This window comes from Malus sylvestris, chromosome 4 (genome assembly GCF_916048215.2).
Source record: "Malus sylvestris chromosome 4, drMalSylv7.2, whole genome shotgun sequence".
Taxonomy (NCBI): domain Eukaryota; kingdom Viridiplantae; phylum Streptophyta; class Magnoliopsida; order Rosales; family Rosaceae; genus Malus; species Malus sylvestris.
This window is the reverse complement of record NC_062263.1, coordinates 7562664-7578827: the sequence shown is the minus strand read 5'-3', so window position 1 is coordinate 7578827 and position 16164 is coordinate 7562664. Positions and strand designations below refer to the sequence as shown.

Genomic DNA, 16164 nt, shown 5'->3' with positions numbered 1-16164 from the left:
TATCATTTCATTAATTTTTCTTAATTTAAATGCATTTATATAGAGGCATAAGTTAGCTTAGCAACTAATTGCCTATAATATATGAATTTAATTTCGTCAATCCCCTTCTACGCATTAAATGACATTTTTTTAATAAAATAAAAAAAAATAATTAACTAATTCCTCATTTCCTTATTATCAGTATTTAAAAAAAAATCTTTCTATTAAAAATGTCTCAATAAAAGTCTTCAATACATATTTTTTTCACGTATAGATATATTAAAAATATACTTAAAACTTATTGTAGACATCGAAATTTCGGTAAATAAATGTTGACCGATAAATCAAAGTGTCAACGCTCATGTATTACATAAATTTTACACGTAGCGTGTGACTAAACGAAAATTGAAATGAGTTGGAAAAGTCATCAAATAGGACACATGTCAACATCTGGCAGAAACGACTTATTTCATCTGGGATATTATATTCAAAATTAAGCCTTGGAAAATTCTATAAATAGAAGGCTAATTCATTCATTTAAAAGGAACCAATTCATATTACACCTTGAAGCTCTGAAGCTTTGAAACTCCGAAGCTCTCAAGCATCCAGGTTCCCGAAGAATCAAGAAAGCCTTCTTCGTTCTTCGTTCATCGTTCTTCCAAGATCAAGCCCCAACGGCCCCTTGGATCAACCATCCACCAATTCAAGATCAAGCCCCGACGGCCCTTGAAGAAAGCACCATCGTTCATCATCCGTTCATCCAAGATCAAGCCCCAACGGCCCTTTGGATCAACAACGTCGACAAATCCACACATCCAACCGTTCTTCAAGATCAAGCCCAAAAGCCCTTGAAGATCCGTTCATCACTGTTCTTCAAGATCAAGCCCAAAAGCCCTTGGAGATCCGTTCGTCACTGTTCTTCAAAGATCAAGCCCAAAAGCACCTTTGAAGATCCGCTCAAATCCACCTTCAAAGATCAAGCCCACGGCCCCTTGAAGAAACTTCCAACAGTTCATCCAAGATCAAGCCTCGACGGCCCTTGGATCAAGGAAACATCCACAAATCAATACCTTACGGAGATCGAATCAGAGGATCAAAATAGAGAGAGATTGTAACCCAAAATCATCAAATACAAATATTTGTTTGTGCACGTCGTTTCTTGTCTCTTTCGTTTCAGGAATTTTCCGTGTTCACAAATTGGCACGCCCAGTGGGACAATCTCTGCCTCTCATCTCTTTCTCCGTTCAAGAAATTCAAGCGCACTTCCAAAATTAATGGCATCAAGGAAGGCTCAAACTGTTCCGCAACCGGCGCAAAGAACAAAAGCGTCCTCGTCGCAACTGGTGTCACTTTGGGCATCACGACTCAAAGCATGGCAAGAGCTACTTCTGCCGCCTCTTTCACCTCTGCATCAACTCTGCCAAGGGAACAAAAGCACCCAAGGCACGAGCCTTTGATCACCTTAGCCTCACTAAGGGCACCAAGGGGGGAAAGCCCAAGGAAATACTCTGAATCCATGCTCTCCGATGCCGATTCAAGCGACAGTTCAGCCATGCAAGTCATGACCATTGGAGCAACTTCAATCGATGAGCAGCTGGCTCAAATGAATGAAGCGATCGCAAGGCTAACCCGAACTGTGGAAGAAAAAGACTTGCAAATTGCAGCACTAGTCAACCGACTGGAGGCGCAGGACGGCGATAAACCCGACCCAGAGGATGATCCACTAAAGGGAGGAGCTGGCGGAGACGAAGAACCCCCGGTGAAGAAAATCGATGGGAAGCCGGAGCCAGACCAAGCAGCGGCACTCATGGGATCTCTTTCTATCCAGCAGCTGCAGGAGATGATCACCAACACCATCAAGGCACAGTACGAAGGGAGCTCACATACCTCCTTGTTCTACTCGAAGCCCTATTCCAAGAAGATTGATGCCCTAAGGATGCCAAGGGGTTATCAACCACCAAAGTTCATGCAGTTTGATGGAAAAGGAAACCCAAAGCAGCACGTTGCACATTTCGTCGAAACTTGCAACAACGCGGGGACGGAGGGAGACTACCTCGCCAAGCAGTTTGTGCGCTCGCTGAAAGGAAATGCCTTTGAGTGGTACACGGACCTAGAGCCTGAGTCCATCAACAGCTGGGAGCAATTGGAAAGGGAATTCCTCAACCGCTTCTATAGCACCCGCCGCACTGTGAGTATGCTAGAGCTAACGAGCATAAAACAGTGGAAGGACGAGCCAGTCATTGACTACATCAACAGATGGCGCACTCTAAGCCTCGACTGTAAAGACAGGCTCTCGGAAACCTCTTCAATCGAGATGTGCATCCAAGGCATGCAATGGGGTTTGTAATACATCCTTCAAGGCATTAAACCGCGGACCTTCGAGGAATTGGCCACTCGCGCCCATGACATGGAGTTGAGCATCGCCCATCATGGGAAGAAAGAACCGATCGTCGACTACAAGAACGACAAAGCTCTTGGGACAAAGGTGGAAAAGGCTGCATGGAAACCCACCAAGGAAGCGATGACGGTCAACACATCTCCCGTCAAAATATCCACACGAGGCAAGGCGATTCAAACCGAAGCTTTTCGTGATCAAGAGACGCGTAGACGCACTTTGAAGGAGCTTGAGGAGAAGACTTATCCATTCCCCGACTCTGATGTGGTTGCCATGCTAGATGACCTGTTGGACAAGAAGATGATTGGTTTGCCTGAGTGCAAACGGCCAGAAGAGATGAATCGCACCGACAGTCCAAGGTACTGTAAATTCCACCGCTTCATCAGTCATCCGACAGAAAAATGTTTCGTGCTGAAAGATCTCATCATGAAGCTGGCTCAGAAAGGAATCATCGAGCTAGATCTTGACGAAGTGGCGAAGTCAAACTATACCACCTTCACTTCTGGCTCTTCCGACTCAAAGTTTTCACCTCAACCGCTGGGGGCATCGTCCAAGACAAGCAAAATTGAAGGATGGACTCAAGTCACTCCTAAGAAATTGCACAAGAAGCATACGTCTCCTCCACAAGTCCGCCAATCGGAAAGGGGGCAAAGCAGCTCTTGTCAACCTTCAAAGCAACGTGAACGTGTTGAAGATGATGAAATTACGACACAAAGATCGTCTGTTGCCATCACGATGCGCGACTTTTTACCCGAAGACTTCTTCAATCACGCGGTCAAGGCTCCTTGCTATGAAGATTGCGAGGAACAACTCTCTCGGATCGCTTGACGAACCAACAATGCTCCTTGTTCGCACGAGCCTAAACTGCACGAACCAAACGCTCCTGGTCTGCACGAGCATAAAAGGCAACACCAACGCTCCTGGTCTGCACGAGCATAAAAGGCAACACCAACGCTCCTTGCCTGCACGAGCTAAAACTGCAACACGGCACCAACACTCCTTGCCTGCATGAGTTAAAACTGCAAACGGCACAAAAAGAAAATACCCAAAAAAAAATATGTATGCATTTTGAACTACGTTACGACTTGATCTCTTCTTTGGAAGGGTACGTAGGCAACTCGAGCATTCAATATTCGAGTTCAGTCACATCAAAATAAAGAATAAGAAATTTTATTAAAAGTTTTGATGCTATTACAATTTCTTTGTACAAAAAAAAAAAAAAAAAAAAAAAAAAGAGAGATACATGTTTTATGTATTTACAAAAAAAAAAAAAAAAAAAAAAAGGAAATATATATATGTGTATATGTCTAGGCCCAGGTGCAACAAAACGCACCAGCCCAGGCCCGTTTTTCTCTCGATCGACACCGCACCGACCGTCTGCAACATTTTGTAGCTTTCGCCATTGTCGATCCTGGCCCAGATTGGAATAGATCCCCCCACGTGGTGTATATTACTCTATGGTCCGCCTGGAACCGGTAAAACCATGTTACCAAAGCTTGTTGCTAATCATACAACTGCTACCTTCATCGGAGAAAGTTGTTGGTTCAAAATTTGTTCAGAAGCCACTTCGGATATCCCAAAGTCCAACACTATAGACGTCCTGGTTCAGTACGTCGTGCTCAGACGAGACTTAATCGACACGCGGCCGACGGTCAGCGTGGTCACACTGGACTGCCGTGCCTCCGCGAATCCTCGGGTCCTGACCCAACTCTTCCTGATTGTTTTCCAGAAAACAGTAAATGAGGCGGATGTTGATGATATTATTATGAAGCAACAGCTCGTCCCGCCCATTTCCCCACTCTCCACCGTTTCTTCCATAACATTCCTGCAGGAAATGAACCGCCTCCGGTCCCCGCTTCAACCCAATACCAGATGAGGACAACATCCCGGCCCCACTCGTCGGCTGCGGCTTCGGCTTCACATTTATCCTTATCGTCTCACCTTCTTTCAATCTATGATTGACAGCGGGATGAATATCGATATGGCAGTCGTCGCTGGTTTCGCCGCCATTGCTCTCCTTCTCGTGCTCCTTCTTCACGTACTTCTCGTGGTCCGAAAGCGCCACGTTGAAATCGAAAGTCTTGTTCCGCTCCGCGAATCCTAGTCTGATGAAGGTGTGCTTCCCGGTGCCATCCTCGATCTTGAGCACGAAGTAGGCGGCGAACAGCTCGCTGGAGTTCGGATCCTCCAGCCGGATCTCGCACCGGTCCTTGCACGACACGACCCGACCAGATCTTATCGGACTGGAGCCACTCGCCTACGCTGATGACCCGAGAATCCCACCTCGTTGCTCAGAAGACCGACACCGTCCTTCTTCCTCACACCATACCCAGCGACCTCTCCCAAACTTCTCGCTGCTCGTCCATGATTCCGTTTGTCCAGGTTGATCTTCATCATCCTGTTGCTTGACATGCTGGAGCTCATGCTGTTGTCCCTCAGCGCCTATGCCTTCACGATCCTCTCCATGCTCCTGCAAACCTGGAAGTCGTACGACGAGCCGCCATGTTCATGGAGAGGCGTTGTATCCCGACGCCCCCGCTGATGCTTTTGCTGAGTGCTTCCATGGCCGCTCCGTCGTCGCCGCCGCCGGACTGGGAGTGTACTGATGGTAGGTACAGTGAAACGAACAAAAGTAGCAGAACAGGGAAACAGCCCCAGAAACCCAGATGGGGGTCCTTCATCTTTTCCGGGAAAGTCAGCTAGAAAGTGTACAAAAATGAAAAGGGCAAAGACTTCAACAGAGAAAGAAACGCAGAATAATGCAGGACTAATGCAGCGGACGGTGAGAGTGCAACGGAGCGTAGCGAGACAGCCTCCCTTGCAGCAGACAGCCACCCTGGCAATAGGCATCCTTCCGTGCAGCGAGCATAGCAAACAGCAACGAGCAGCAGCCACGTCGCCGACTCGTCCTCGTCCTCGTCCTCCTCTGCAAGACCTTTCCTTATGCCCAGCAAGGATGATCAGCCACGAACTCCACACCTCCGGCTCCCTTTCTCCATCCATCTCCGTCGATGCTCTCTGCAAGCCCTCTATCCCTATATATATATATATATAAAATAAATAAAAAAAAAAAAATAATAATAATAATAATAAAATAATAATAAAAAATAAAAAGTTTCCAAGTGGTTGCCAGCACCGAAGGCAAAGAAAAAATAGATTAGAATTTTTTAAGGGGTATGATGCTTTGTGTGCGTGTTTATATGTGTGTGTATATAAAAATATATGTATATATATATATGTATGTGGTGCATCCAGCATGAAAGAAAAAATAATAATGATTAAAAAAAAAAGGAATTATAAAAATAAATAAATAAATAAAAAATAAATAAATAAGTAAAAAAGTAAAGGGCTTCATGGTGCGTCTGGCACCATGTGCAGAAAATGAAAGAAAGAAACGTCTGGCACCATGTGCAGAAAAAGAAAGAGCACCATGTGCAGAAAAAGAAAGAAAGAAAGAAAAATATATATATATATATATATATATATGTATATGTGTATATATATATATATATATATATATATATATATATATATATATATATATAGAAGTAAATGGATCCTTGGTGGCTAGCACCATGCAAAAAAAAAGGGAAAAGGTTTTGGAATGGTGGATCAGTCCATGTGAAAAATTAATATGTATGTATGTGTGTGTGTGCATAATCTTATGCATGTTTACGGCAAAAAAAAAAAAAAACAAATGCATCGAGAGAAATAAAGTTCGTTTTTATTCATTTTTTCTGGAAATTTTACATAAATTTGCATTATACATACTTAAAAAAAAAAAAAATCAAATTTACAAGAGGGGATCTTCAAGGACGATCAGGTGCCGCCTCACCACTCGGCAGAGCTCCAGAAATGAGAGGCGCCGGAGGTTGACTGTTTGAAGCCACACCACTCGGCGGAACTCCAGGAAGAAGAGGAGCCAAAGGTTGATCATTTGGAGCTTCATTACGCGGTACAGCCCCAGAAGACGAAGGCAAATGCTGCTGGAACAAACCCACAAACCTCTGATGATCAAGTAAAATCTGACCATCAGATTCTTGCATCTGGTCAATCTTCCTCTTCATGTTTGTCGCATAGCTATGTGCGAGCTTATGCAACTGTTTATTCTCCTGCTTGAGCCCTCTAATCTCCTGTTTGAGACTCATCACTTCCGCCGCCAATGATTCAACTTGACGGGTTCGAGCAAATAGGCGTTGGGCCATATTAGACACAGAACCTGCACACTGCACACTAAGAGCCAGAGAATCCTTAACAGCCAACTCATCAGACCGTTTGGAAAGTAGTCTGTTATCTCTGGGAGTGACAAGGTTTCGGGCCACCACCGCAGCGGTCATATCAATCTTCACCACCGAATCCCTAACGGTAAGAGGACCAGTAGGGGATATGAATGATGGGCGCCATATGTTGTCTGGAGAAGGCGGGACTGCCTCTTCACCAAGATTCAAGTCAAAACGACGGTCGGAGGGTCCAGACATTTTCAAAAGTGTTGAAGGAAGAAGAGATCGGACAAATCAAGATCTTAGAAGTGCAAGAAGGGAGTTTTCACAAGCGAAAATTCAAGTGTGCTTTGAAACGAACTGCGTGCCTCTATAAAAAATCAGCACTCAACGGGATTTCAGAGATCGAAGAGGTGAGCTCAGAGTTCGAAAATGCCGATTTAAAAATCGAAGAGGCAAGCTCAGAAATCGGAGAAGCATCTTTCTTTTCCAGACGCGTTAGCACCCGTCACACGCAAACTCAGCTTTGCGGAAATCACGGGCAATTTGTCGAAGCGCCGATCCCAGATATCGAAGAGGCGCCAGTCTTTTTCAGCCTCGTCAACACCTATCACATGCACACTCAGCTTGACGAAAATTACGAACAATTTGTCGAAGATTTCTGATAAAGAAGAAAGCACGTGAAGCCATACTGATCAATCACGCATTGGTTGCCGACACGAGTAAAAGAATAGTACCTCTACAGGTACTAAAGAAATTCCTATAACTGTCCACCTTCACCCTTCATAGCAAGGCAGACATACAGAACCTTTCTTCATCTCCGAGAATGCTTTCCCAACGAAGCCTCTCAGGTCACTCAGTGTTCCTTATTCCTTGGGGTACCTCTGCAAGCCAATGACTCCAAAGCAAAAATATCTCATATCACCAGGGTAGAAAGCAAGAGTATCTCATATCATGCACTCTCCCTGTCCTTTCCTTTGTCATTGTTCCTACCTACAAAGACAAGGATAAAGAAAACAATATGCCGGAACTTCCACTCAAACTCGGGTAAGGAACCGACTGCTTGGAACCCTTCCCTGATTGCCTACCTAGCACTGCTCTCGAGTACTCGCCTTCCACTGCTGCTGTACTTTTAAAGAAGCTGCCACATCTGCTTGGAGGACAGATAAGGCAAGTGAAAATGATACCTTGCAGCATGTAGAGACAAGGTGCAGAAGGAACAAGCAGAGAAGAATGCGGTCTGCACGGTCAACTCAGCAGAAGGAGTCCGAACTGAGGAACTCGAGAAGCTGCCACATCTGCCTGAAGAAACAAGCAGAGAAGAATGCAGCATGCACAGTCAACTCAGCAGAAAGAGTCTGAGATGAAGAACTCGAAAAGATGCCACATCTGCCTGAGGACGGTGAACTCGTTTTGACCCTCAAATTCTTGGGTCGACTTACTAGGCGTTGTGGGCTGCACGTGCCGATTCACCACCCTTGAATCAAATCCTTAAAGATCAAGTCACCAGCTAGAACAAGAGCCCATCAATCTTGAAGATCATACCGCTGACCAAACTGCTCAGGTGCGAATTAGAAAGATTGAACAAAGCAACAAGTCGTCACCTTCACCTTGTGCCTGCTTGCAATATGTTCGAGTCAACCTTCAAGAATCAAGCCTCGACGGCCCTTGAAGAAGCTTCCAGCCAAATTCAAAATCAAGCATCGACGGCCCTGGAAGAAATCACAAATCCGATTCAAGATTAAGTGTCTACCACCCTTGAATCAAAACCTAGTTCAAGAATAAGCTGTGGAAAATCAACAATTGGAGGAATCCAGAAAATCCTTCAACCCAGTTCAAATTCAAAGCTGTGGAAAGTCAACAAGCGCAACAAAATACGTGCCGATTCACCCACTACCAAAGCCAAAGATCATCTACCACATGAAGCTCATTGTGGTCCAATTTCAACCTTCAAGATCAAGCCTCGACGGCCCTTGAAGAAATTTCAAACGAAAGTTCAAGAACGAGCCTCAACGGCCCTTGAAGAAATCTCAAGCCCAATTCAAGATCAAGCCTCAACGGCCCTTGAAGAAATCTCCAGCCCAATTCAAGATCAAGCCTCGACGGCCCTTGGATCGACATCTACAGTAAGGGACTTCAAAACGCATCTCCTACACGTGACAAGCACATGTATACGACGTGCCTTAAAGTGGGGGCATTTGTAGACATCGAAATTTCGGTAAATAAATGTTGACCGATAAATAAAAGTGTCAACGCTCATATATTACATAAATTTTACACGTAGCGTGTGACTAAACGAAAATTGAAATGAGTTGGAAAAGTCATCAAATAGGACACATGTCAACATCTGGCAGAAACGACTTATTTCATCTGGGATATTATATTCAAAATTAGGCCTTGGAAAATTCTATAAATAGAAGGCTAATTCATTCATTTAAAAAGAACCAATTCATATTACACCTTGAAGCTCTGAAGCTCTGAAACTCCGAAGCTCTCAAGCATCCAGGTTCCCGAAGAATCAAGAAAGCCTTCTTCGTTCTTCGTTCATCGTTCTTCCAAGATCAAGCCTCAACGGCCCCTTGGATCAACCATCCACCAATTCAAGATCAAGCCCCGATGGCCCTTGAAGAAAACACCATCGTTCATCATCCGTTCATCCAAGATCAAGCCCCAACGGCCCTTTGGATCAACAACGTCGACAAATCCACACATCCAACCGTTCTTCAAGATCAAGCCCAAAAGCCCTTGAAGATCCGTTCATCACTGTTCTTCAAGATCAAGCCCAAAAGCCCTTGGAGATCCGTTCGTCACTGTTCTTCAAAGATCAAGCCCAAAAGCCCCTTTGAAGATCCGCTCAAATCCACCTTCAAAGATCAAGCCCACGGCCCCTTGAAGAAACTTCCAACAGTTCATCCAAGATCAAGCCTCGACGGCCCTTGGATCAAGGAAACATCCACAAATCAATACCTTACGGAGATCGAATCAGAGGATCAAAATAGAGAGAGATTGTAACCCAAAATCATCAAATACAAATATTTGTTTGTGCACGTCGTTTCTTGTCTCTTTCGTTTCAGGAATTTTCCGTGTTCACACTTATGGTACATTTGAAAACAAAAGTATCAACTGTTGGTACGTTTACATTTCAAATGTACCGAGAAACCAAATGTACCATAAAATCAAATGTACCCATTATTATGTAACCCCTTTGGTACGTTTAGATTTCAAATATACAGAGAAATCAAATGTACCATAAATCCAAATGTGCCCATTGTCAGGTAACCCTTTTGGTATGTTTAGATTCCAAATGTACCAAAAGACCAAATGAACAAAAAATCCCAAATGTACCACAAAATCAAATGTCTCTATTAGATAACCCTTTTGGTACATTTACATTCCAAATGTACCGAGAAATACAAAAAATCAAATCCACTATAAAACTAAATATGTCCATATTATAGATAACTAGACGTAGCTATATAATCAAACAAATATTTATTATGTGTTGGATGTTCTAAATAATAAAATCTGACAAATTTTTTTATAAATATTCTACTATATTCACACAAAAAAGTAAAAATGATAACAAACAATAAAAAAATGCATAGAGATGGATAATAAATGCATAAATATAGGGATAATAAGAAAAGAAAAAAAAATGAAATGCCCAGGAGAAGTTGTGAAAAACTAAAATTCTAAACAAAATTGAACTTATGTGAAAAAGCTAAAATTAATAACCAAAATTTTAAGAAAATGTTTAATCAAATTTTCAAAAGGAGTGTATGTTTAGTCTAAAAAATTAAAAAACGAGGCGCCTATGTCAAAACGCCCCAATTTTTTTACTTTGGTAACGTCTGGATTTACTTGTTTGTCTTTCGTAATTCTTTTGTTTACTCCGTCTATATGGGGGAATTGAAGTTGGACGTTCACAAAAGTTTTCTAATTCGTATTTGGCTGACTTTCTATCGATTGAATTGTTTACCTATTTCTTCATGTCAATACACATTTTCATACCTTCTTAGTTAATTGCATCAAATTAAGGAGTTCAAATACAAATTTGGCACACTATCCTGAGTTTGTACTTGATTTGGTTTAATAAATATCGATCCTTTTTCAAAAAAATAAAATAAAAAATGCACATTTGGCTTATTTTCATCTACGCCCCTAGAATTTTGTTTTGATCTTACTCTGTCCGTTGTAACTCAAAAGTTACCACTTTATTCCCTGAAACTCAAAATTCATTCCACTTTGACTTGTGGACTCTCTCTTTTCCCTGGAACTTAAAGGTCGCCTACTGAAACATATGTTGAACCTAATACCCAATAAGATTATGTCATGTGTGAAGTAAATTTGATTATAAATCTCCATTATGTTTTGACAAAAAAAAATCTCTATTATGCGTTAACATTCAACAATCAGAGATGAATTAAGTTTAAAAGAAAAATTAAGAGAGGAAGAAAAATAAAAAAGAAATTGATTAGCCTGGCGCACCTAAATAACTCATATAAGAAACTAATAGATATGGAGCTAATTTTGAGTTTTACATAGACGACTTTAAAGTTTCAAGGGGCAAAATTGGATCAAAATCGAGTTCCGAGGCTAAAATGGAGCAAACTTTGAGTTTCAAGAAGTAAAGAGATAACTTTTGAAATAGAAAGAGCAAAGTGAGATTAACAAGGAGTTCGGGGAGTGTAGCTAAAAATAAGCCTTTACTTTAACTGCCAACTCGTGAAATCTCAGACCACTAAAAGCTATTGACAATTGACCCCAAGTCAATAACACGTTTTAAAAAGATCAAGAAATCAGACTTTTGCAATTGTGACTTTACTTGGATTGCACGAATCCAACTACCAATCCAATTAGACTAGTGAGTTGGTTACCCCCTTTCCTCATTCAATCAGGATTCAGGAACCTATAAATTTCAACCCTCCACACATTTAGAAGTTTAGAAACTTGCCTCTCTCTCTCCGAAAACGCTCCAAGATTGTCAAAACTGGTGCTTTTTCCTGAACTTTGTCAAAGATTTCTTTGGCGTTGAGGGGTTTAGTTTACTTCTTCAAGTACTCATAATTCCATCATTTCCTAGAGACTGATCATGGAAAAGTTCGAGATGATTAAGAAACTAGGTGATGGTGCTTACGGGACGGTGTTTGCTGCGCTCCACAAACAGACGGGTGAACTCGTTGCAATCAAGAAACTGAACCAAAGGTGCAGTTCGTTGCAGCAGTGTCTTAGCCTACCAGAAGTTCAGTCCCTTTCCAAACTCAACCATCCCAACATTGTCCAGTTGAAGGAAGTCATCGCCCAATACAGTTCTGCTTACTTTGTGTTTGAGTATATGCAGAGCAGTTTGAATGATCTTATTGAGACAAAAAGGCAAACCGGATTCACAGAGGACGAAATTAGAAACATCTGCTATCAGATGTTTCAGGGCCTTGCCTCCATGCACAAAACTGGCTATTTTCACCGAGATATGAAGCCGGAGAACGTGTTGGTTAAGGAGGGTGCTGTCAAGATTGGGGATTTAGGTTCTGCTAAGGAGATTGATTCACCTCCTCCTTATACAGACTACGTCACCACTCTCTGGTATCGAGCTCCTGAGGTAATGCTTCGGTCAGACCGCTATTGTCCTAAGGTCGATATGTGGGCAATGGGTGCTATCATGGCAGAGCTTTTCTCGCTCCAGCCTCTATTTCCTGGTCGAAGTGATGCTGATCAAATATTCAAGATTTGCAGCGTGATTGGTAGGCCAACTTTGGGGTCTTGGCGCAACGGGCTGCTTCTTGCACGCCAGATGAACTATCAGTTTCCACAAACTGACGGGTTTGGTCTATCAGCGATGATTCCTTCCGCAAGTGAATCAGCCATCAAGCTGATTTCTTCCCTTTGTTCTTGGGACCCTTCAGCGAGGCCTACTGCTGCTGATGCACTCAAGCATCCCTTCTTCGTTGGCAACTACCACGTGCCATCCCTTGGAGACAAAATAATATCCTGCCTGCGTCGAATTCTATTATTTCCGTGTAGCTGTGACACGAGTGATTTGGTAGTTAATTGCTTTTGATTCATTAGCTTTCAAAAACTACGTACAAATTTTGTTTTAACGATTGTAGTTTATTTGAATGCTCAGAGTAGAGTGGCAGCAAGCCAACAACAACTAATGTATGATAGGATTTTTGTAAGCTCTTTAACCTGCAATATATAAACACAAATTTCATTTTAATGAGTCACATTGTTTTGTTTGGTTCAAATTTCATTATCCGAAACATATACCAAATCAGACGTCGACAACTAGTAAACTCTTAACATCCGAAGATGCCGGTTACTAGAGGAAGCAAGTGGAGATAGTCGAACTTGAGCTGTTGGCGGTCTCCGCAACTTATCAACTGCAGCATTCAGATTCTGGATATGGTGCTTTGGCTAGAGATGATAATGTGGAGGGTCTGATTCTTTCTGTATAGAAATGTAAGCTGTTACCATTGTAATAATGTACTTAAGCTGCAACGTCTCTGCAGATCGAATGTTTGTGCAACAATTTTATCATTTCCTGCGCCAAGTTAATCAAACTATTGCCTATGATTTTTGCTGCATCTAGTAATTAGTATAACAAAACTGAAGAAACTTTCTTCAAAAGTAACTTTCCGAATTTGTATAGCTTCAATTTTTGCTAAAGTTCCCGTTAACAGGTCAGAAATTCAATGTGGCATTACATGGTTGGCTCATCACGCATCCGTCACATCTAATTTCTGTCTTGAACATTAACAGGTGTTAGCAATTTTAGACTTTAGTACGAGGTAACAATGAATTTCTCTCCATACAACCAATTACTTTAATCCTCAGATTGATTACAACATACAAACAATGTGGCGTTTGGCAATCTGCCTGCCCGATCTCTTTTTGCTACATTGAAATTGTGATCCTCTTCCCAGTTCTCTCGTCACAGAATTCCTCTTTAGCTTCCGACTTCACTTACTTTCCAATTATTTCTTTCAAATTACTATCAGCCCAGACCAAGATTGTGACCAAATTCACACGGTTCTAAGTCGATTGCAGCCTAGAGAAGCAAAACAAACCAAAACTTTCAGGGGCGAACAAGTTAAAAGGATCAGTACATAATACGAAGAAGGAAAAACTCGAAAAATGTAGGAGTTAAGGTGTAATGAGAACAATTGAGAAACTGCAGGGATGCAAATGCTGAGTTCTGTATGAATCATAAAAATCTTTCCAAATATGTACCTTGTTTTTCCAAATATGTATCATAAAAATCGAAAATGAGGGGGACTTTCAGTTGGGTTCTGTTGTATGTATGTCGTATTTTTTTATGCCATTATGTTTCCCCCGCAGGTGTTTTTGTTTCTTTATTTTATTAAGTCTTCCTGGTATGATCGAGGTAACAGAAAAAAATGAATTAGTTTACAGGCGAAGTCAGGAACTGTCGGGGAGGGACAAAATTTAAAAGAGTAAAAGGTTTGAAAAAAAATGTAGACAACCAATTACACTGACTGGAGTGGTAGTGATTGGTGGTAGCTGGCTGGTTCTGCACTCAGTAGTAGTGACAATCTTGGCAACCTTACTAATTAGCACTAGGCGTTACATCTTTCTTTTCTTAACCTAATGCATGTGGACATCTATCCCTCTATTCTTTGTTTTCTTGTCTTCTCTTCTTGGTGCGACGTGCAAATACGCTACCCTAGTCATCTGCATAACCCACATATGCGTCTAAAGTTACTGTCATTTTCGTTTCCAGGCACAAGCAGATATGATCGCCGAGTGGCAGAGCAAGGTGAACAATGGTGTTGAAGACACTTTTGGTTTTGGGAAGAGCCCATGATCTTTCGTTTTTCAACATCAAATGTGCAAAACGGAAGTTCTTTCTATGTCTCTCTCCATGCATTCACAATGTTTGTAAATATATCTTAATTTTAAGAAATATAACTACGAGATGTTGTATCCAGATGAATATCAGGTAACGATTTTGATTGAATAAAAGATGCGAGCTACCTTCATAACAAAATTTCAGTTTGATTGTGCACTGTAAAAATTCACACAGATATACATGACGAGCTCTTCTATGGAGCTGGCATTATCAGAAGCCTTTCCTCCGAAACCTCATTTCCGCTAGAGGCTGGCTGCCCTCGCCTCTGATGCTGCAAGTCGCTACCATTAGCCAAGCTGTCAAACTCCACAGCTTTTGAAGGCATGGCTGGGTAGCGTCGTTGGCAAAGGTTCATCAATCTCTTGGTTGACTGCAAGCATTTCTGAGTTGTCTCGTCATTCATGATATGAGCCACACTGTTGGTGCAAATCTTCTCGCGGGCAGAACATTCGTGGATACCAACCCAATAGCCGTTGATGTACTTGTCCATTTCAGTTGCAGCTAGGTAGTCTCGCTTCATGCAGCACCGAACCACCACAATCAACGCTATGTAGTTGAATATCAGTGTGCGCAACGAACGAGACTAACAAAATAATAGGAATATTATTAAATAAATGAGAATGTCGAAACGGCTACAAAACCTAAGAGGCTACATTGTGACTAGCTTATTCTCTAATGAATAACAAAACACTCTATTTATAATAAACTAACCCTAACCCTAATGCTAACAGGCTAGACTCAAAATAAACTTATAAGAAAACCCAAATACTAAAATAAACATAAATACTAATATTTTCCAACACCCCCCGTCAAACTCATGGCGGTATACGACATGGGTTTGCAAACAAGTAGATGTGGACTGGCTCCGTTAGGCGAACTGGTAGGCATGCAAACTTGACTTGACTTGACTGGCGAACTGGTTCTTGATTCTTGATTTTTGATTCTTGACTTGATTCTAGTTGGCAAACTGGTTCAAGTTCAAACTGGCTAGTGTTGAGAGTATGGAAAGAACCTGTCACTAAACGGACAAGATTTTCATATCTCAATTGTAGCAACAAACAAACAAACACAAATACTATCACTCGGGTGGTCACAATTCCAAGTACTCGAATGACGGTTACAAAATAATCCCAAACAGGCCAACAACTCGTGTGGACCTAAAAACAAACTCAACCATTTTTTTTTTCTTGTTGCCCGTGGACCTTAAACTAACAGCAAACAATTGTTTTTCTTTTTCCTTCTCTTTTTGCTTTTTTTTTTTATCCTTTCCTTCCTTTCCATTTTTCTTTCTTTTTTCTTTCATGCAAACAAACAGCAAAACCTTTCTGTTTTCTTTTTTTTTTCTTCTGTGCAAACAAACAGCAGCAGCAAGATCCTTTCTTTTTTTTTTTTTTTTTTTTTTTTGGGGGAACCTCGGCGGTACGAGGGAAATTTATTGATAAGAAAAAAGAAGTTACACCTAGACAGGGGGGACATAAACCTAACCCCTCATAGAACAATAGAAAAGAAATACAAGGGGGGACATGCACCTTACCCCTTTTGAGAAAGGAAATACCGGAAAAAGAGGGGGGGACATAGACCGTACCCCTCTTGGAAAAGAAAATACAAGGAAAAGACTAGGCGGACATAAGCCCAAACCCCTCTAAAAACCTTAAAAGGTAATAACCTGCAAGACAAACTGCAAAACAAACGGGAAACCA

At 41.8% G+C, this 16164-nt stretch overlaps 1 pseudogene; it reads left to right on the top strand.

The window, feature by feature from the left end:
• The first annotated feature begins 11555 nt into the window (after positions 1-11555).
• On the top strand, positions 11556-12811 carry LOC126619802 (cyclin-dependent kinase F-4-like; annotated as a pseudogene).
• The last annotated feature ends 3353 nt before the right edge of the window (positions 12812-16164 follow it).